This window comes from Mus caroli, unplaced genomic scaffold, assembly GCF_978045245.1.
Source record: "Mus caroli unplaced genomic scaffold, Mus_caroli_1 scaffold_4, whole genome shotgun sequence".
Classification (NCBI taxonomy): Eukaryota; Metazoa; Chordata; class Mammalia; order Rodentia; family Muridae; genus Mus; species Mus caroli.
Window position 1 is genome coordinate 6,077,973 of NW_028227259.1, and position 22,054 is coordinate 6,100,026.

The window sequence follows — 22,054 nt, forward strand, 5'->3', positions numbered from 1 at the left end:
TTTACTTAAAGAAACTCACTAGTTATCAATGAAAACTTGACCTGAGGAATGAAACTGGAAAATTAGCGTTACAACTTAGTGAACAGAACTACTAATGCAGTTAGTTGTTTTACATGTATGTATGTATGTATGTATGTATGTATTTTTGCCTGAGCTGACAATTATAAAAAGCAAAATTGAAATAAACTGATTTCTCAAATATTAAATAAGATTTCTTTAATTGAAAGCATGTTATTTTTTACTAGTCAAATTGACTTAACACTATCTATCCTGCTTAAGGATACTTGAAGGATCTAGAAACCAGATCAGAAGATCTGAGGGAGGGAAGGAGAACGACCTAAGTCTTAGTTAAAATTCTTTCATCTATGTGCCTAGGCTGAGTGTCTTCCACATTGTCCAACCCATACAAATCATTTATTGCTCTGTTTTGGGTAATAAAACATTTAAACTTTAAGGCCCAGTATTCATTAGGAAGGTCTTGGAGATGTTCTAAATAGTATTTTAGTTCAAACCTAGTCAAATTAAAAATTAAAACTATTGGAAGTATTCAGCTTTTATTAAATACAACTAAGGCAAAATGATACAAATCCATTTGGAGACATGAAGGTTAAAAAAGCCTACATATTTTCTAACTTTCTAGATTTTTTTATATTCCCAAATAATTGTTTGTTGTATGATACTTTAAGAGTAACAGTCTTTTTTCAATTTGCAGTGTTTTTTTGCCCCTGGAAGTTGTTTATTGACATTTTGCCTTAGTCTCAAAAAATTACTACTATTGGACCCATGAGAAGGGTAGTAGATAGGGGCCTGCCATCACACCTGACAACGAGACTCTGATCTCTAGGACCTACATGGTAGGAAAGAATTTTCATGGGGAGTCCTCCGACTTCCACAACCATGACATAGCCTGTGATCCATCCACCCCTAGTACTCACATAAATAAACGTAACAAAATACTTTAAGTGAATACTGATAATCAACGTTTTAGTGACATTGTATCTTTATACAGTAGTTAATAGCATCATCCTTTAGACCATGAAAAACTCTCCTCAGTGGCTATCGTTCCACTCCTATGCACATATACTCAAAGGTAAAGGATGACATTCATCTTACACTTAGAAATTTTCCTGTTCTATTTAATAGTCAAGTGACAGATTGTGTCACTCCTCCCATGCATTTAAAAACAATTCCAACAATCCACTACATCTCTTATCATCTAGTACCAAACAAAAACCAATTTTTAAAGAAATTATTCTCAATTAACTGAATTACTTAAATTCCTTCCCCTTAAGGTTTTTTTGGGATTATTTTGAGCCCTGCAATAACTTCAGTCTGCAGGGTCAGGATCCTAACAGAATCCAGCTGAGTCTGTGTCTAGAGCCAATGTTTCTAGTAATGGCCAGAATCCAAATATACCAATTAGTACGTTCTTTTTCTTCCTTTCTACCTGAATTTTTTTTAAGCATAACATGTTGATCATAGAAATCTATGCTAATAGGCAATAGTTAATAGTATGTAATATATAGTGCATAAATTTTTGATAGGTTTCAAATCTCACTTGAAATTATTTTCAGTGATAAAGCAAATGATATTCATTTTTACTCTCAGGAATATAAAATAAGTCACAAGTTTTTATTGTATAATTCGTAACAGCTACTCAATCCTGTAAAAAATTACAAATACCACCTTAATTAATATTTACAGATGGCTCCATAAACAAAGTTTGCAAAAACAAAACAACTCCCCCCCCACAACTAATTATATATGTATTTATAAAAACTTCAGGAATAGAGCTGTCACTTTTGAAAAGCACATTAAATACTAAAATCCAACGAATGCAGAAGTTGAAGGAGAAGAAAAAAACGTTGACAACAGGCTACTTGAATTTTCTTCCTCCCAAATATCTAAAACATCACATATTCCACTGTTTTCAGTGTAGCTGGTAAAACCCAAAAATTCTGATTTCTCCTCACTTGTCTGAAAAAGGTCCAAAAGAGACTGTACTGGTGACCCACAAGTTCTGTCTTCATGTGCAGGAAGATACTCAGTTCTCTTTTTATCCAATTCAGCACCCAGTTCAGCCTTTGCTGTCTTTTGGCCTAATAGCATTCTCACTTTCCGCTGGATCTTACCGCAAGGCAAATTCTCCATGTTCCCAGCTTCACACTCATGAGGCTCCTGGGGACTATAGGGTGGAGTTCTCCCCTTCATTGTTAGCTGCTCTTTTGATGTATTTAATGCCACCAGGTCAGAAGCATGACCTATCACAACATGAAAGCCCTTTTCTTGCAGATCTTTTGCTGAAAGCTGTGTAATGTCTACAGTTAACTGTGGTTGGGGTAGATTACTTTCTGTACTGAGATGAGAAACTTGTCCACAGAACTGCGACACGCCTGGAGCGGCGTCTACTCTCTGTTCTCCATCATTTCTACCTACAGTCACTTGGTGTTCCAGTGTGCTGTCATGCAGAGGTAGCTGTGAACACTCCTGCTCTGGGTCGGGCTCACTGGCATTGAACATGCTCACTGGTTTCCGGTCACATCCTTTCAATCCAGCTGAAGAATAGGTTGTAGGCTCTGAAGCAAACCCAGGCTTTTCTTCAGGTTTCCGGGTTTCTTCATACTGAGTTCTGCTTGAGCAGTTGCCCACTGCTTTCTCCCACGTCCTTCTGGAAATTGGGCTCCAAGAGTGGCTTCTCCTTCGGTGCAGTGTTTTTCAGGACATTTGCAGAAACAGAAGAAAGGGACCCAACACTGTATCTTATTCTTTATAAAGAAAAAAAACGCAAGAAGTTAGAAATGAATAAAACTACGTATGAGTTATTTACGAAACTGACTTAGGATAACCCTAACACAGAAATCGTAATATTTACTTTAGATGTTTTTAAAGTAAAACACAGCAATCACCTAAACTGAACTAGGGTACCACCTCCCCATTCATTCGGCTCACTCCTTGAGATAAACAATACCCTTTGAACTAATTATGAAAAAAACAAAACAGCATGAATTGTATAAACCAAAGAAAGATGACAGTATCTGTATCTGACCCTGATTTTGTTGTTATCTTTAAAAAATACTAGTGCTTTAATGTTTGTTTGGTTTCAGAAAGTACTTGTTTGAAACTAAAAGCAGAAACATATTTTCCATTTAAACTATTTCATATCAAAGTGAACTAGATCTTTGCACATGTAAAGGCGACAAAGTAACCCTTTAATTTCAAACATATTTTTGACCTAAACGTCTGCCTCACGTAGAATCTTAGAATCTCTTGAACAATCCTAATTATGCAAACACATGACACGTTATCAGGTCCCCAATTACACTTTGCATTATACATCACAAGAAACAGTGAGCCCTCTACAATCCACCTGTCTCTCCAACCAGAGCAGTTCCCTTTACTTATATATAGTGTTTAAGCAATGCCAAAGATTCCCTCTTTGTGCCTCATTGGTGAGGCCTTAGGTATGATCCCGAAAAAGCAAAGTAAAACCAAAATAGGGACTAGAGTTCCTTCTAACAAATTTCGAGTTCAAAAATGTCACAGTAGTCCAACTGGAGACTGACAAGAAGTAAAAAAGCTGTACTGATAAAATGATTAGGGAATAACTAGATAAAAAATTGTTCAGGTCCTTCCTGAAACTTTCAAAACATTTTAAGTCCTCACAGGAGTCGCACATGGCCACATCAGTGGTCAGCCATAATGTCCACCAAGAGTCCTACAGAGATCCAGGGTCTAAACACAGAGCACCCCCTACTTGCTTTTCAGAGTTGTGCTTCATTATCACACCTCTAATCGTTATGCCTTAAGACTAGGACAAAAACAGATGACCAATTATCAACCCTACTGTATACCCATATAAAAGCATTCCTAATCAACATTTTTAGACTGAGTACATTGAAAACCACATGGTTCGACACCAGAGGTTGACAATGCTGCCTGCTACAATGCTGCCTGCTACTATATCTTTACTTTCTTAAGTAATGTTCCACTGCAAAATAGCCATGCTCAGTGTTCAGTAACAAAGCTGACTGGAGGTCACTGAGCTCTTCCAATTTACAAAACCTAAAACATCGACTCTATAACTGACCTTAAGAGAAAAAATTGTGAGCTCCCTTTCAAAACCATGTTAGAGGGAGACTAAGTACCTTTAGTGGCAGGAAAAAGAAGGGAAGAAGGTATTCGTTCTAAACCATATTTACATCATTAGAAAAAAATCTGTACTCTTTCTAAGAGCAGACAAACATTATATTAAATCTGAGTGCCATAAAATAGCTTAACAGTATCTTTGGCAAATTACCTTTTCTTTTTAGGTGTGTCTCTTCCATATTCCACAAAATCGAAAACTAACTGAGATACAATATCATCAACAACTTGATACTGGTTACTCTGTGCAAAGTTCCTGTGTTTCTCACTCAGAAGGTGCTAAAACAAAACCACAACAAAAGCATCTTAAAATTACATTCAATAATTATATGAATTAAACCAAAAAATCAAATACCAAACCCAAATAACATCTCTCTCTCTCTCTCGCTCACACACACACGCACATGTGTATATGAATTATATATATATATATATATATATATATATATATATATATATATATATAAACAATTTTTTAGAAAGAGCCCTTGTATTTGAGAGACAGCAAGAGGCAATAATTAGGGTGGGTGGGGAAGAGGGAAATGATGTATTTATATTTCAATTTAAAAACTGTTTTTAAAGGATCTCAAGACAGATAAAGTTAAGAACTACCTTTAATATATTCAGTAATATATTAATACTTTATAAAACATACTTCACCTACTATTGTATATAATTCCCAAAGTAGGGCTTACAGAACTAAATGAAATCCTTTACCTTAATATACAAAAATTTAAGACATACAAGAGTCTAGAAGAGTTTTAAAACAAATTAAAGGGCTAGAAAGCTGGCTCAGTTGTTATAGGCATGCAACGCTCTTCCAAGACTTGAAGGTGGTTCCTAGTACCCAAATCTGGTAGCACACAATCACTTGTAACTCCAGTTTCGGGTAATTTGATGGCTTCTTCTAGACTCCACTCGTATGTCATACACTCACACACACACACATGTAAAAAGTAAAAACTAAACTTTAAAAACCAAGACCTTTGATAAATGCTACAGAATATATACATTACAAAAAGACTCACAACTGAAGAAAACACCCAAGTACGAACAAACAAGTTACCTCATTACCTACTGATTGCAACAGAGGAAAGGGGAGTGTTTTTTCTTTTCTTTTGGTTTTTCCAGACAGGGTGTCTCTGTATACCTCTGACTGCCTTGAAACTCACTCTAAGGACCAGGCAGGCCTAGAACTCAGAAATCTGCCTTCCTCTGCCTGCTAAGAGCTGGGATTAAAGGCCAGCAGGGAATGTTTTTCAATCTCAGAGTGATTAAAAGGAAAGTAAACTGGGCATGGTAGGGCATCTTTAATCCTAGTACTGAGGAAGCAGTGGTAGGTAGGTTTCTCTGAATTTGGTTTAAATAGTAAGACCCTGTGCCAAATGAAAAAAACCAAATTTATAGTATAGAATTTACAGGAAACAACCTTCCTTCTGAAAGGGTGAGATCTCCAGGCTAATTGTCTTGTCAATAAATTCAGGATATCCTATATAGAGCCTAGAGCTGGGTATGGTGGCACGCGCACACTCACACACACACACACACACACACACACACACACACACACACAAAACCTTTAATCCCAGCACTGGGGAGGTAGAGGCAGGGGCAGGTATATCTGTTTGAGGCCAGCCTGATCTACAGAGTGAGTTCCACCGAAGCCAGAGCTGCAGAGGGAAACCCTCAGAAAAACAAACAAAACATCTCAAATAAGTTTCACATTTTTAAAGATCAGATTGAATTCATTTATATTCTGGGAAGAAAAAAAATTATGAAGTGAAACATATACTTTCTCTCTAAATTCACTTAGTTGTTTTTATTACTTAGTATTATTGATCTGTATGTCTCAGAGGTCTGTGCCTTCTCTAATAGCAAGTCAAGCACTCTCATTTACCTTTACTTTTGGGTCTCACATGTGCCAAGCCTAGGCCTTAGCACTGAGCTACACCCCTAATGTCATTCTCATCATTCGCTACCACTGTACGGCACATTCCACTTATTTTGAACATTCTCCATGCTACAATACAACTAGACAAGGATAGCTTTATATATCCTGTTTATAACTCAGGCCTGTCACCTTTTGGCTTTTCTTGTTCTCTTTTCTGTATGCTATACTTTAGCTACAGTACTGTATGTCTGCTTTACCTACACTACTTAAAAATATTTGTGTACGTGTGTGTAGACTGAAGACAACCTTGTCTACCATTCCTTCTATAGGTGCTGGACACCTGGATGTTCAGTCCAGTAAAGCAGGCCAGCAGACCAGCAGGCCAGGAATGAGCCTGTCTGCCCCAGCATACCATCATGTCCACACTTCTTGACGTGGGTTCTGGAGATCAATCTTAGTTCCTTTGTAAGCAGGTCACTAACTGAGCCATCTCCTAAGCCCTCAAAAATATTTCCTATCTTAGTCTCTTTGCATGGATAGAAATGAATTATTGTGAAACCCAAGGTAATAAAACAATAGTTGGTTTTTTAAGATAAGATCTCATTATCTAGTCCAAATTGCTCTCAAACCCAAGACCCTCCCAGAGTGTTGGAGTGACCTACCGAACTCTGCTTTAGTTTAAATTAAAAGACAAACAAAAACTTTCAAAGTCATGATCTTAAATTTCTTCTCAAATCAACTTTCACAAATTTACTTTCTTTGTGACAATCAGTGGACAACTTTCCTATCATTCTTATATTTCTGAACACATTAGGAGCTCAAAGATAAAGAAAAGCAAACATTCTATACTACTCTGACCTCACAATGGCATGTAAATTTCAGAACCAATCAATAACTTTAATTTCAAAACAATTAGAAGGAAAAGGAAAAAAATTTGAAATACTTCAGCTTCTGATTCAATGCAATTTAAAACTAACTGTACGTCCTTCTTTATTACATCAGTAAAACAAATCAAAACCCCTGGTAAATATTAATCCATCTCAAATGATAAATATTTGAGCTTATGCACTCTGATATTCATCCTGCCTGAGCTTGCGGAGGTTGTAAGTTGTGCACCACTACATCTGTCTACCTACTATTTAAAAGCTAAGAAATTAAAAAAGTAACTGCTATGGTTAATAAGCACTTGCTATGCACCAAACTCTAAGGATACAGACAAGACTACCAGTGATTTTAATAAGCTTTCAAACTCCAACAGGCCTTCCCCATCTTTAAAAACTTCTTTTATTTGATATGCTCTTGCAAGACTTTTCTAATTGCTCAGACCAAAATATAGGAACTTCTCATTTATCTACCATCTCTTAATCCAAAAATCATATGAATCCCTCCAGTCTCATTTTTAGAGTATTCCAACAACCTGACCATGCCCCAAGAACTCCTATTCCTGCTTAGTCTAGGCCATCATTCTCTACTCTGGGTCTATCTACCCTTGCCGATTTCGGTTGGTATCAAGATGCCTGGTTACCTAACTTTTCTGTAGTTCTACTTAAACATCAGTCAAGTATTTCTTTGCCAAGTCTAAACACATGATAGCAAACCTCCATTCCTGTTTTGTTTCTCCTTGCACTTATCTAATACTGTCTACATATATTTTGTTATATTTTTATATTGTAGTTATATACTAAGCACTCAAATATTTATTAAATGAATAAAAATTATTTTCTCAATGTCGATTTCCCTCCTTGGATTCTTACAATTTCAAGTGTTTCAGATTCAAGATGCAGGAGTGCTGATGTACATGCCTAGAAAGTGCAGAGCTGTGTTCTATCCCCACCATAAAACAAACCAGAGATGTTTCTACTCTAGAATATATTTGTGACTATCATGTTGCAAACTATACTCGGCATAGTAAAATGGGACTTAAAAATAAAAACAGTATTTAGATGTTTAGAAACACCAATCCCAAATGGAAAATCACATTTACAGTTTCGAGATCTTCGTATTTCTGGAAGCAACATTCACAATATCCTTTTTTTCTCTTTTCCTTCAACTGGAGTTGAACTGGGGTTCCACATTTATCGCCATCCGTAATAATTCTAGTGATAGAAGTACATGGTAACAAAATTAACTGCTAATGAATAATTTTAAAACGTATTGCCTTAAACTAACATATGCACAATCTGTCACTTTTGAACAGCAAATACTTTTAACTGAATTTCAAGAAATGTAAAACAAAATGTAATAAATATTCTGAAGAACATTTCAAATGGTCAAGAGAAACGGGTTTTAGTATCTGAACCCCACTCACACCTAAAATGTCCAAATAATGTACTTTTATTCACACTAAATCTAGCATAGAAGCATTAAAATATTTACAGGGAAAACAAGCACACATACTACCATCATGGCACAAAATACACTACCCCAAATGCTTATGAAGGAAAAAAAAAACAATCATAGTGAAAGTCTAAATTAAATAGCATTCTTTCTAAGAATCAAGTTTCCCACCAACCTGAGCTTGGGCTGAGCTTGTTTCTGGACGCTGGATGACTTCTCTATATCAAACGGACTGCAGGGCTTCTGAAGAAAGTAACTTATACACGGCATACTGGGGAGCTGAAGGTAAAATGGCCTGTAGCACCTAAATGAATAAAGACAAATACATGTGAGCTTCTCTAGGATGAAAGAAAGGTTTCAAAGCCTTATATCAAAGTTCTGTAAATCACCTCAAATCTGAAATAAACAAGAAAGACTTGGTAGGGGTAACCTTCCTTTCAAAGAACCAATTTGTAGGCCTATTCTTTTAACACCTAAAAAATTGAAACTAATATTTCATACAATATTCTGATCACTTCCCACTTTCTCACCTCCTCCCAGATCCTCCCGAAAACACCTACCATCGAAACTAATTAAAACCGTAGAGTTTAGTCACATTAATCATTAAGTTTTGGAATTACTATCCCAGCTTCTAGAGCAGTGGGTCTCAACCTTCCTCATGCTGGAACCCTTTAATACAGTTCAGCTGTGGTGATCTCCAGCCATAAAATTACTTTTGTTGAGACTTCATAACTGTAATTTTTCAACTGTTATGGATCGTATTGTAACTAGTGTTTTCTAGTGGTCTTAGGAACCTCTGTGAAAGAGTTGTCCAGTCCCCTAGAAGTTGTCCCCCTCAGGTTGAGCACTGCTCTAGATACCATTTGAAACTGGACAGTGCAGTCACATTAAACATTAACTTGTGAAAGCACTACCCCATCTCATGGTGCTTACCTTGCAAAAGTAAAAACCCTAGGACCCTCTATTTCCCTACAGGTCTTTGCAACCAGCAGTGACCCAATCTGAATATTCTGAATGCTTTATGTACATTGAATAATGCAGTATTTTCCTTCATACTTCATTTTGGATGAAGTCCTGAAAGCTCCACCATGTTGAAGCATGTCTGAATTCCATTCTTTTCAAAACATTTCCAAGTACTATCTATAATTTCTCTCACAATTACAGGGGTGAATTTTTAGTAATTGTTCAAACTCATGATACTGAATGCAGCCAGAGTGATTATTTAAAATACTAAAAAAATGAGATAATTTTATGATAAGTCTAAAGCAGATACTCTGAATTCAAATCTACAATAGAATGAAACTAAATTCAGTCTCTGAACACAAGGGAATTACTGCTCTCTGCACATCACAATCAGGAAAATAAGTCTCATGAGGTTTTCTCTATAGTTCTAACACAGTTTCCAACACACTGGATTCTGACACTAACGGTTCACATCTTCAACCTTTAAAAAAGGCTTCTTGAGTCTCCCTGCTTATGAAGAGAAAATACCATTAGACAGGTCCAAATCAGTAAAGACCTTTGTGGGTAAACCATCTAGAAATCCTTTGAAACTCAAGAGAGTTGAAAGGTGTAGGCCTCAGGTAAAATATCTTCCACTATCATTCCCCTGTATCTGTCACGCCAAGGATGTGTTTTGGATTTTGTAAGACAGAATCCCTCTACTAAGGCCCAGGCGCCTTGGCCTCTGCAGCGTCCGGATTGTATACTGGATTGCATTCATACCAACCATCCAAGATTCTTGAGCTGAATGGCACAGATATGTTCACACTGTAAAGCTATCCCAAAGCATTCCTCATGTTCATCCCGCCCAGTAAATGGACTTGAAGAATTGTTTCTTCTGGGACTATAATGAGTTTTAAAAAATGTTTTTGAAAATATTAATTTCAGGGATGGGGATAGAGCTCAGAAATGGAGATCACAGAATGATATTATAGAAGATCAAGGTCAGTTCCTAGCACCTATGTCAGGTCTAACAACTGATGTAACTTCAGCTCCAAGGGACTCAACGTCCTCTTCTAGCTTGTTGGAGCATCTGCACTAATGTACACCTAACCCTCCCACACAGAGAAGACATCTTTACAAAATTATTAACATGGGGAAGGGTAGCTTAAGTGTCATCAGACTGTAGCTGAGGTCCATGTTCTAAAAATTACTAAGAAATCCTTGAATAAATCATGGAAATAACTAGTTACTTTACCTCAGCAAATCTTTCTAAGTATATAAATATCTGGGCATCTTGGAGTTAAAACCTAGGACACCATGTACCTGTGGCCAAGAGCCCAAGCTGTACACTTCAGACTTAATCTTTTTCTGCTCTCTAAAAGAAAACTAAACAATGTATCAGGAATACTTACTTCTTGTCTTTTGTATTCCAGGACCAGCTTTTTTCCCCTTTAAAAAGGAAAACAAATACAGTGAAAATACTGGGTTTAAAAATACAGAAAAAAACTGCACAGTTATCTTCAAGAGAAAAAAAATGTACAAGAAAAATAGTTTATCAGAGTGGCTACTGTACAGGGTGAAAATCTTGCTTCTTAAAATCAATTCAATCAAAAAACTGAATGGCGCTCAAGAATGAAAGATACTGATCATCTCTACAGAATTCAGTCCTAACTTTACATTCTTTGTTGGAGAGTAGTGGCAGTGGCACTGATCATTGAGCCTTCAACATTGGTTAGCAAGGACAAGGTACAGTTAACAGTGAAGACCTATGTGAACTGCATTCCTTCGGGGGAATCAAGTCACCGATCATAACGAAACTCTGGATGGCACTCAGTAAGAACTAGATAGGTATAGGAAAGTTTTAAAGAAGAAGCAGACCTTAGTGTCGAGCATGGCACACTTAGGACCTTTGGTATGAAGCTGTCAGGGTGAATGGCTCAAACATTAACCTCACCTCATCTATTTTACTAGGGAAATAACAAAAGAGGCTCCAGTGGTTTTCCTTTCCTTCCAGTTGTCCTGTGTGTGCAGTCTGGGCAGTAGTGTAGGTTGTATGTGACATCCCCACTTATGTACTAGGGTAGCTCGGAAAGAGATCCCTGAGCAGAGGATTTAAGGAGCAAGCTGGAGATGGGCATCCCTAATTCCCTGTATAAATCTACACGTGGGCCAACTGTATGTGCTACTATTGTAGTAGATAGGACATTGGCAATTTCTTGTGTGAACTCAACACTGCTCATGCTATGAATAAATCCAAAGCGAAGTGCAACTGAGACTTATATCACTGTCTAAATCTCAGACAAATGCACATAGTATGTGTACAAGACAACCCCAATACTGCATGCAAGTCTTAAAAAACTGCAGGTATCTATGAAATTAAGACAGAATTTACAGTCTGAATAAAAACTGGACGGCTAGATCTGATAACAAAACAGCAATGCCAGGTACAGTGGTGCATTCCTTTAATCTCAGCACTTAGGAGGCAGAAGCAAGTAGATCTCTAAGAGTTTGAGGCTAGCCTGGTCTACATAGTGAGTTCCAGGACACCTAGAGCTACCTTGGCGAGACCCTGTCTCAAAAACTAAAACAGATCCCAAGTTCAAATCCCAGCAACCACATGGTGACTAACAACCATCTGTAATGAGATCTGATACCCTCTTCTGGTGTGTCTGAAGACAGCTTCAGTGTACTTATAAATAAATAAATAAATAAATAAATAAATAAATAAATCTTATAAAAACAAAGACAAAAACAGAAAAACTAACAGCAAAAACAAAATCAGTATTGTCTAACTATTCTAATAGATAAGGAATCTATACAACATTGGCAATTTCTTGTGTGTAGCCAAAATTACCTGGTACTCAAAAGACTGTAGAACTGAAAAGGAGTATGGCACTCATAAAACAAAATTTACTGGGTGGAGTCAATACCAGAATGCAAATACAAAGTGAGGAGCTAGTTTTTTCAAAGATAATGAGCAATGACCACTTCCAACTGGAAGAGGGAAAACAAAACAGGAAAACCTAAATGAACACAACCTCAGATACAAAGCCCTGGTGTTACTAAAGCTGTGGAAAGTATAAGCTGCTTATTTTACTACATAAAATCACCAAATTTCCAAACTACTTTGTCTCCATGTCTTTTTATGTACCAGAGTACAGACCTTTCTTTTCTTTGTATCTAAGTCGTTTAAGGATTGTATGTAGTAAAAGCAAACCACCGAAAAATGGTCTGAGGACTAAGAGAAAACAGGGATAAGCAGAGATGAATAATAGAGCTCAAGGAAGGAATGGACAACAGCAGGAAAACCATCCAACACAGCTGGCTTTAAAAGGTATCAAAAGGATCTGCAAACTGCTTCTCAGTTTCATACCTTGTCAGTTAAAAGTGAGTTAGAAATATAGGAGTAGAGATCTGCAAAACAGTGAGAAGATGGGAGTGTACTGACTGAATAGAGGTTAGGCAGGGGTGTAAGAGACAAAGAGTGACTCAAAGATGAAGCCAGAAGAGACTGTACACTCGGCGACAAGAGAATAATAGGACAACCACAGCAAACATCTCTGCATTTTCTTATGTTTTTCTATAGAATAAACAGTATCACTTAAAATACAGCAGCAACAAAAAGGATGAAAAAAACCTATGCCATTACCCCAGAAACAATTTTTAATTTATGAATATAAGCTTCAAGTCAAATGACACACAATTGAGAAATCCATAAAAGAGTCTCAAAGTATGTTTTTTACTTATTGCGGAATTACTTATATTAAAAACAAAAACACTCAACAAACAAAAAAAAACAAAACAAAAAAACAAAACAAAACAAAAAAACCCAAACACACAAACAAACAAAAAAACAAAAAACAAAGTACCACTTTTTTTAATTTTTTTAATTTTTAATATTTTTATTACATATTTTCCTCAGTTACATTTCCAATGCTATCCCAAAAGTCCCCCATAGCGCCCCCCACTTCCCTACCCACCCATTCCCATTCTTTTGGCCCTGGCATTCCCTTATATTGGGGCATATAAAGTTTGCAAGTCCAATGGGCCTCTCTTTCCAATGATGGCCGACTGGGTCATCTTTCCATACATATGCAGCTAGAGACAAGAGCTCCGGGGTTCTGGTTAGTACATCATGTTGTTCCAACAATAGGGTTGCAGATCCCTTTAGCTCCTTGGGTACTTTCTCTAGCTTCTGCATAGGGAGCCATGTGATACATCCAATAGCTGACTGTGAACATCCACTCCTGTGTTTGCTAGGCCCCGGCATCATCTCACAAGAGACAGCTATATTTGGGTCCTTTCAGCAAAATCTTGCTAGTGTATGCAATGGTGTCAGCATTTAGAAGCTGCTTATGGGAAGGATCCCTGGATAAGGCAGTCTCTAAATAGTCCATCCTTTCATCACAGCTATGAACTTTGTCTCTGTAACTCTTTCCCTGGGTGTTTTGTTCCCAATTCTAAGAAGGGGCACAGTGTCCACACTTTGGTCTTCATTCTTCTTGAGTTTCATGCGTTTAGTAAATTGTATCTTATATCTTGGGTATCCTAAGTTTTGGGCTAATATCCACTTATCAGTGAATACATATTGTGTGAGTTCTTTGTGATTGTGCTACTTCACTCAAGATGATGCCCTCCAGGTCCATCCATTTGGCTATGAATTTCATAAATTCATTCTTTTTAATAGCTGAGTAGTACTCCATTGTGTAAATGTACCATAATTTCTGTATCCATTCCTCTGTTGAGGGACATCTGGGTTCTTTCCAGCTTCTGGCTATTATAAATAGGGCTGCTATGAACATAGTGGAGCATGTGTCCTTTTTACCGGTTGGGACATCTTCTGGATATATGCCCAGGAGAGGTATTGCTGGATCCTCCGGTAGTACTATGTCCAATTTTCTGAGGAACCGCCAGACTGATTTCCAGAGTGGTTGTACAAGCTTGCAATCCCACCAACAATGGAGGAGTGTTCCTCTTTCTCCACATCCTCGCCAGCATCTGCTGTCACCTGAATTTTTGATCTTAGCCATTCTGACTGGTGTGAGGTGGAATCTCAGGGATGTTTTGATTTGCATTTCCCTGATGATTAAGGATGTTGAACATTTTTTTCAGGTGCTTCTCTGCCATTCGGTATTCCTCAGGTGAGAATTCTTTGTTCAGTTCTGAGCCCCATTTTTTAATGGGGTTATTTGACTTTCTGGAGTCCACCTTCTTGAGTTCTTTATATATATTGGATATTAGTCCCTTATCTGATTTAGGATAGGTGAAGATCCTTTCCCAATCTGTTGGTGTTTTTTTTGTCTTATTGATGGTGTCTTTAGCCTTGCAGAAGCTTTGCAGTTTCATGAGGTCCCACTTGTCAATTCTCGATCTTACAGCACAAGCCATTACTGTTCTATTCAAGAATTTTTCCCCTGTGCCCATATCTTCAAGGCTTTTCCCCACTTTCTCCTCTATAAGTTTCAGTGTCTCTGGTTTTATGTGAAGTTCCTTGATCCACTTAGACTTGACCTTAGTACAGGGAGATAGGAATGGATCGATTCGCATTCTTCTACATGTTAACAACCAGTTGTGCCAGCACCATTTGTTGAAAATGCTGTCTTTCTTCCACTGGATGGTTTTAGCTCCCTTGTCAAAGATCAAGTGACCGTAAGTGTGTGGGTTCATTTCTGGGTCTTCAATTCTATTCCATTGGTCTATTTGTCTGTCACTATACCAGTACCACGCCTTTTTTATCACAATTGCTCTGTAGTAAAGCTTTAGGTCCGGCATGGTGATTCCACCAGAGGTTCTTTTATCCTTGAGAAGAGTTTTTGCTATCCTAGGTTTTTTGTTATTCCAGATGAATTTGCAGATTGCACTTTCTAATTCGTTGAAGAATTGAGTTTGAATTTTGATGGGGATTGCATTGAATCTGTAGATTGCTTTTGGCAAGATAGCCATTTTTACAATGTTGATCCTGCCAATCCATGAGCATGGGAGATCTTTCCATCTTCTGAGATCTTCTATAATTTCTTTCTTCAGAGACTTGAAGTTTTTATTATACAGATCTTTCACTTCCTTAGTTAGAGTCACGCCAAGATATTTTATATTATTTGTGACTATTGAGAAGGGTGTTGTTTCCTTAATTTCTTTCTCAGCCTGTTTATTCTTTGTGTAGAGAAAGGCCATTGATTTGTTTGAGTTAATTTTATATCCAGCTACTTCACCGAAGCAGTTTATCAGGCTTAGGAGTTCTCTGGTGGAATTTTTAGGGTCACTTATATATACTATCATATCACCTGCAAAAAGTGATATTTTGACTTCATCTTTTCTAATTTGTATCCCTTTGATATCCTTTTGTTGTCGAATTCCTCTGGCTAGGACTTCAAGTACAATGTTGAATAGGTATGGAGAAAGTGGACAGCCTTGTCTAGTCCCTGATTTTAGAGGGATTGCTTCAGCTTCTCACCATTTACTTTGATGTTGGCTACTGGTTTGCTGTAGATTGCTTTTATCATGTTTAGGTATGGGCCTTGAATTCCTGATCTTTCCAAGACTTTTATCATGAATGGGTGTTGGATCTTGTCAAATGCTTTTTCCGCATCTAACGAGATGACCATGTGGTTTTTGTCTTTGAGTTTGTTTATATACTGGATTACCTGGACACAAATTGTATGGTTTAAACAACTTGGAATACACAGACTATTTTTTTTAATCTACAGTAAACTTTTTGTATGTGAACTGTGTGTTACCGTGTCCTATTTTATATCTATATAAACGTCTGCATACTGGAACAAGCTAAGATGTCTGTCTTCCAAAAGCACCATTTTTCCAGTGGTGAGAGCACACTGATCTTCATGATGCACTGTGGTCTTTACCCTGTGCATTACATATTTGCCCTCTTCCTCCTACATACTGTCTAGAATGCATCCTGCAAACATCTCTCCATCATGCTATTGTTTATCAGTAGTGAAGATTTGTGTTTTAGGCTTCAATTAGGCAATATTGATCTCTATTTGGTAGATTATTTTCTTAGCCTAATGTCCTTCAAGTCTACTCAAGTTAAGCACAATTCTCTCCTTTATTTTTTATGAGACAAAGTCTTGCTATGTAGCCTAGGCTGGCTACCGACTTCTGACCCTCCTGCTCAGAATCCTTGGTACTTTTGTGACAGGTTGCACCTCCTGGATTTGAAAGCCCAAATACATTCTCTCTCAATAGACATGTGGAGGTAGAGTAGCCACCTTGTGAAAGGACTTGGTTTGGATCAATTCATATGAGTTCTAATTCCCTCTGCAGTTGTCCTATCTCAGTGTCTTCAAAATCTCTTTATAACTGGGTATGGAGATGTTCACCAGGGTCCTGACTTCTGTTCACAAAACAGTGTTTTGTAGCCTGAAATCTGGGTAACCCACAGCTTGTATTTCTGCCCAGCCACTCATATCCTGTTGAGATGGCAGAGCTTTCTTCAGGGCAGAAGGGATGCTTTGTGCTGCCACATGAACTAGAGATGGAGAGGTTTCCAAGATGACAGGAGCCCTGGCTTCCTGAAACCAAATCACTGTTGAAAGAAACTCTAAACAAGCTTGTGTCTCTTCCTGAGGAAGCGCAGCCAGCATGTGCCATCTGGCAGATCCTCTTGGTGTTGTGAGGAACTGTGTAGAGTTCTGTATCAGTTCTCTGCACACTGGTTGACTCCAGAGCTTGCCTTTCTCTTCTTTTCTTTTCTTTCTTTCTCTTCTTTCCTTCTTTCTTTCTTTTCTTTCTTTCCTTCTTTGTCTCTCTTCCTTTCTTCTTTCTTTTTCTTTCTTTTCCTTCCTTCCTTCCTTCCTTCCTTCCTTCCCTCCCTCCTTTCTTCTTTATTAGATATTTCCTTTATTTACATTTCAAATGTTATCCCTTTCCTGGTTTCCCCTCAGAAAATCCCTTATCCCCTCCTCCCTTCCCCTGCTCCCCAGCCCAACCACTCTCATTCCTGGTCCTGGCATTCCCCTATATTAGGGCATAGAGCCTTTGCAGGACCAAGGGCCTCTCCTCTCATTGATGACCAACTAGGCCATCGTCTGCTACAAATATAGCCAGAGCCACAAGTTCCACCATGTGTTTTCTTTGATTGGTGGTATAGGTCCAAGGAGCCCTGAGGGTACTGGTTAGTTCATATTGATGTTCCTGCTTTGGGGCTTCAGTCCCCTTCAGCTCCCTGAGTATTTCTCTGGCTCCTTCATTGGGGACCTTATGCTCCATCCAATGGATGACTGTGAGCATCCACTTCTGTATTTTCCAGGCACTGGAAGAGCCTCGCAGGAGACATGCTTTAACATTTTGAGGAATCTCCACACGAGGTCTTATGATGGTTGTGTAGATGTTTGCTCTGCCAGCACTGTGCTAGGGTTTCCATTTCACATGCTGGAAAATTATTTTGTCCTTTGGTAATGTCCACGCTTGTTTCCTATGGTGACACTTATGACAACTCAATTATCAATGGTTTGCCATGTTTCCTGGAAAAAATGCAGTTCAATTCACAAATGCTAACTTATGCTTCGACCTTAGTTTATTTCCCCTACTTTTCTAATATCAATTTTAGAGTATCAGATCTTCTTTAAGGTCTTCAGTCTATTTGGAGTTGATTTTTATGCAGTCAGAGACAAAGATCTAGATACAATCTTGTACATTAAGTGCCCAATTTTCCTTTAACCACCATTTGAGGTTTACATAGAAAAATTCCATGCCAGTCTGGGCTAAGAACTGAGATTATATCTGTACATAAAAAATACACAAATAGAAAATGCAGCAGATGAATAACTAGGATTCAAATAACTTTCCCTTTCCCAATCACCTCTTAACTATGGCATCACAAATAATTATGAAGATGCTGAAACAGGAGGTTGTTCAGCTTCTTGGTTTCTAAACTAGACTGAAGGGAAATATGAGCTCCATTTAAGGAATCATTTGAGTGTTTTGTACAACATTTGCCTTCTATTAGAGACCTGGGGAAATTAGAAGTCAGCCTATACATGCACTCACTGATAAGTGGATATTAGCCCAGAAACTAAGAATATCCAAGATACAATTTGCAAAACACATGAAACTCAAGAAGAAGGAAGACCAGAGTGTGGACACTTGCTCCTTCTTAGAATGGAGAACAAAATACCCATGGAAGGAGTTACAGAGACAAAGTTCAAAGCAAGAAGGAAGGAAGGACCATCCAGAGACTGCCCCACCAGAGGATCCATCCCATATACAACCACCAAACGCAGACACTATTGTATATGCCAGCAAGATTTTGCTGAAAGGACCCTGATATAGCTATCTCTTGTGAGGTTATGCCAGTGCTTGGCAAATACAGAAGTGGATGCTCACAGTCATCTATTGGATGGAACACAGGGACCCTAATGAAGGAGCTAGAGAAAGTACCCAAGGAGCTAAAGGGGTCTGCAACCCTATAGGAGGAACAACAATATGAACTAACCAGTATCCCCAGAGCTGTGTCTCTAGTGGCATATGTAGCAGAGGATGGCCTAGTCAGCCATCAATGGGAGGAGAGGTCCTTGGTCTTGCAAAGATTATATGCCCCAGTACAGGGGAATGCCAGGGTCAGGAAGCAGGAGTGGGTGGGTTGGGGAGCAGGTTGTCGGGAGGGTATAGGGGGCTTTGGGGATAGCATTTGAAATGTAAATGAAGAAAATATCTAATTAAAAAAAGAAAAAAAAGAAGTCAGTCTATAACCAAAAATAATTGTCTATCACCTTCTGACATTAGAAAAATTAATAATGTATTTCATTGATACAGTTGTTATCTTTCTATGATTATGGTAACTTGGTCTACCCTCATCACAGAGTTAGGCAATGGCTGATGAGACTCACAGCAGCATCTTTTAATTGACATATATTACCTCCAGACAGTACACAAGAGATTATCTCTAGAGCACACCATAAAGAAATCTACTTGGTTACAATTATTGCTATTAAGGTATGGGTTTTGTCTTCTGAGTCTCATGGCTTGTACTCTCCATCAGATTCCTTTGTGGAATTCTATAGACAGCCAAAGGTGGTGTTACCATAAATGTCGGAGATGCAACTTTTTCAAATGCATGTGAGTAAAAGTAGCCATGGAGGACAGAGGTGATGTATACATGGAGCTGAAATTAGAGCTGCTGTGAGTCACCCTGTGTGCAGGGAGTTAAACTTATCAGCAAAGGCCAGGAAATCGAGGTGGGGAGAGGGGGGGGGAGTTCCAGTAGAGTGATTGGAACTACAGGAGATAGTCAGAAGTCGGAGATTTATTCTGGACAAACTCCAAGGAAGATTGACACAGGAAATCAAGGAGAGGTCATTTGCCTCTTGGCAGATATAGTATAGTTTTAGTGGGTTAAACATGTTTCAAGCTAGACAGGAAACAAGCCTAAGTTGTGGCCTAGGCCTTTTACATTAATAATAAGCCTCCAAGTAATTATTCAGGAACTGGTGTGTAGGTGGGAAAGCCCATGGTTATTTTGTACTTTTAAAACTGTCCCCTTACCTCAACAAATTACTAGCATCCATGCTCAGGGGTTTGGTGGCAATGTAGCTACTGTCTTAGAGAAAAATCCAATCCTGTCTTCCCTCCTATGTGGAGTCCTGACATGCTGACAGCAGAAGACAGTGTCCTGAGGCTGGGCAAGGGTGCTAGAAAAGGGTGTGTGAATGGAGCAATGGATTACTCTGCAAGAATCAGCCTGAAGGCCTGTGCCAGCACAGTGCCAGCACAGACCAGCATGGGTCATGGAGATTTCTCCTAACAGGGCCCTTCCTTTTGTGTGTTTCCAGTGCTCTTGCAGGCACTGTGGTCCCTGGAGGATGATGATACCAGAGAGTGGAGAGCAGTGTGCTGAAGATACAGACCAGAGCAGAAGAGCACAGAGCCAGGTAGGAATTCCAGGTGACTTTGCCATTGGGAGGCTCTGTTGAAATCACAGGTTGAAAGTAGAGGAAAAGCTGCTGATGCTTTATTCTGCCCCTGGAATATAAAAACTCACTGAATGGGCACTGGGGGTCGGGACCTCTCCTTTGGGTCTGGGATAAACCCTGTGCACTGGAACAATAAATTCCTCTTGCTTTTTGCATCCATCCAGGCTCCATGTGGTTCACTCAGGGGTCTCTGGTAGGCTAAGGCTCCCCGAAGTCTTACAACAGGAGCTGAACAAAGGTGAGGCTCTTGGTCTGGATGAGGCATGAATGCTCAAGTGTGCACAGTGCTGGCTGACACCGGAGGCTCGCTCAGATCTCAGGAAGAATGGTGGTTTCAGTGGAGTGGCAGAGCTGTGACTCCACCAGGATAGCTAGAGAAAGTTGCAAGAATAACGAAGGACAATAGAAGGCATGCTTGCAGGCCAACTTTGTAAAATTATTTTGAGTCTGTGGCCATTAGAATGCAGATGTCAAAGGGGTTCTGGCCATGCCTTGTGTGCTGATGTCATGTGGACAGGTAGATGTGGCGCTCTTTCTTCCACAGCTGTCAATCATTGAGACTCCACAGGACTTAACCTGCTCAGGAGGCACCAGAGGGACCCACCTACTGCACTAACTCAACTTGGTTTTTTGTTTTTGTTGTTTTTTGTTTTTTTTGTTATTTTGTTTTTTTTACCCCTTTTGTCTACCTATAATTTGCTGTCTCAGAAGCTCAAAGTGCCTTCTCGTTGTCTTGTCATTTTTACACAAATTTATATTCTTGATTGCAATGTTAAATAAGAGCAAATTCTAACCTCCCCTTCAGGTTATTCTCTGAACCTCTCATGTGTATGTGCTGCGCATCCATTAATGAACTAGTTGAAAGAAAGAAAGAAAGAAAGAAAGAAAGAAAGAAAGAAAGAAAGAAAGAGAGAGAGAAGGAGGGAGAGAAGGAGGGAGAGGGAGAGAGCGAGGGAGGGAGGGAGAGAGAGAGAGAAAGAGAGAGAGAGAGGAAGGAAGGAAGGGAGAGGGGGGGAGGGAAGGGGGTAGAGGAGGGAGGGAGGGAGGGAGAGAGAGTGGGGGGAGGGAGGGAGGGAGGGAGGGAGGGAGGGAGGAAGGAAGGAAGGAAGGAAGGAAGGAAGGAAGGAAGGAAGGAAGGAAGGGAGAGAGAGGGGGAGGGAAGGGGGAGAAGGAAGGAGGGAGGGGGAGAGAGAGGGAGGGAGGAAGGAAGGAAGGAAGGAAGAAGGAAAGAAAGAAAGAGAAAGAAAGAAAGAAAGAAAGAAAGAAAGAAGGAAGGAAGGAAGGAAGGAAGGAAGGAAGGAAGGAAAGGAAGGAAAGGAAGGAAAGGAAGGAAAGAAAGGAAGAAAGAAAGAAAGTTGCTCAGATCCCAGGAAGCATGGTGGTTACAGTGGAGTGGCAGAGCTGTGACTCCACCAGGATAGCTGGTGATAGACTCCACAGGACTTAACCTCCTCAGGAGGTACCAGAGGGACCCACCTACCGCACTAACTCAACTTGGTTTTTGTTGTTGTTTTTTTGGTTTTGTTTTGTTTTGTTTTTTATTTATTTATTTATTTTTACCCCTTTTGTCTACCTATAATTTGCATTCATTAATGAACTAGTTTAAAAAAAAGGAAGGAAGGAAGGAAGGAAGGAAGGAAGGAAGGAAGGAAGGAAGGAAGGAAGGAAAGGAAGGAAAGGAAGGAAAGAAAGGAAGAAAGAAAGAAAGAAAGAAAGAAAGAAAGAAAGAAAGAAGGAAGGAAGGAAGGAAGGAAGGAAGGAAGGAAGGAAGGAAGGAAAGAAAGAAAGAAAGAAAGAAAGAAAGAAAGAA

General features: G+C 38.9%; 1 pseudogene across 1 annotated transcript in view; it reads right to left on the reverse strand.

Annotated features, from left to right (window-relative positions):
- Positions 1 to 1,608: 1,608 nt before the first annotated feature.
- Positions 1,609 to 22,054, reverse strand: part of LOC147004896 (protein DBF4 homolog A-like) — a 154,008-nt pseudogene continuing 133,562 nt past the window's right edge. Inside the window, exons 4-7 of the transcript XR_015046884.1 lie at positions 8,547 to 8,675; positions 8,019 to 8,130; positions 4,298 to 4,422; positions 1,609 to 2,765 (exon numbers count right to left, since the gene is read on the reverse strand). The product of XR_015046884.1 is annotated as a protein DBF4 homolog A-like (transcript). The remainder of the gene's footprint in view (positions 2,766 to 4,297; positions 4,423 to 8,018; positions 8,131 to 8,546; positions 8,676 to 22,054) is intronic.